Source organism: Apium graveolens, chromosome 1, assembly GCF_009905375.1.
Source record: "Apium graveolens cultivar Ventura chromosome 1, ASM990537v1, whole genome shotgun sequence".
Taxonomy (NCBI): domain Eukaryota; kingdom Viridiplantae; phylum Streptophyta; class Magnoliopsida; order Apiales; family Apiaceae; genus Apium; species Apium graveolens.
In genome coordinates, this window is record NC_133647.1 from 21,639,935 (window position 1) to 21,641,037 (window position 1,103).

The following is a 1,103-nucleotide window of genomic DNA, read 5'->3' on the forward strand; positions in this document are numbered from 1 at the left end:
GCAACGCATTAGCAATTTTTCCTATTTGATTCTCTAAAGTTTTGATCAAAACCGCTTGGCTTTTACACATTAGCCTCAATTCTTCCAATTCATATTTTTCATTAGCAGATTGACCAACACTTCCATGAGATTGTTGTTGCATTCCCGGTGGCTGAAATTGTTGCCTTGGTGCATAATATTGTTGAAAACCACGAGGGCTGAATGGTTTGGCTCCAAACTACTGGTAAGGCTGTTGTGGATGTTGTATACCACTAAAATTATTGCTCCAGCTGAAATTAGGATGGTTTTGGTTATTAGGATGATAAGCAGCAGGAACTGGTTCCTGTGGTCTCTGAAAATTGCTCACAAACTGTGCTGACTCACTAGATATATCATATTGATCCGTCGCATGTGCACCTACACAAAGTTCACAAACACTTGCTATCTGAAGAACTCCATAGTTGGTCAGAGAATCCACTTTCATAGTCAACGCCTTTAGTTGAGCCGCTATAGCCGTAGCTATATCCACCTCCAAAATTCCTGCTACCTTGCCTTGTGGTAGTCTCTGAGTTGGATTATGATATTCATTAGCAGCCATCATTTCAATTAGCTCATAAGCTTCCTCATGGCTCTTAGCCCATAAGGCTCCACCTGATGCTACATCTAGCATGGGTCTTGACTGTGCTCCCAACCCATTATAGAAGCAATTAATTACCATCCAATACAGCATTCCATGATGAGGACGCTTCCTAAGCAACTCCTTATAGCGCTCCCAAGATTCACATAAAGATTCTCCCGATTGCTGTTCAAATTGAGTAAGAGCATTCTTGATTACAGCTATTTTTGCCATAGGGAAGAATTTAGTAAGAAATTTCTGAGCCAGATCCTCCCATGTCGTAATAGAACCTGCTCGTAGAGAGTGCAACCAACTCTTACCTTTATCCCTCAGAGAAAAAAGAAAAGTCTCAGTTTCACCGTATATTCCAAAACATCGTTGAACATTGAAGGTGTCGTAAATCTCGATGAAATCCCTAATGTGCATATTGGGGTCTTCCGTTGGAGCACTTCCAAACTGGACTGAATTCTGTACCACTTGAATCGTGTCGGGCTTGATTTCAAAGGTA

The 1,103-nt window shown here is 41.3% G+C and overlaps 1 non-coding gene across 1 annotated transcript; it reads left to right on the forward strand.

The window, feature by feature from the left end:
• The first annotated feature begins 707 nt into the window (after nucleotides 1–707).
• On the forward strand, nucleotides 708–814 carry LOC141682868 (small nucleolar RNA R71). Its single transcript, XR_012559980.1, has one exon. It is a non-coding gene; the product is annotated as a small nucleolar RNA R71 (small nucleolar RNA).
• Nucleotides 815–1,103: the final 289 nt, after the last annotated feature.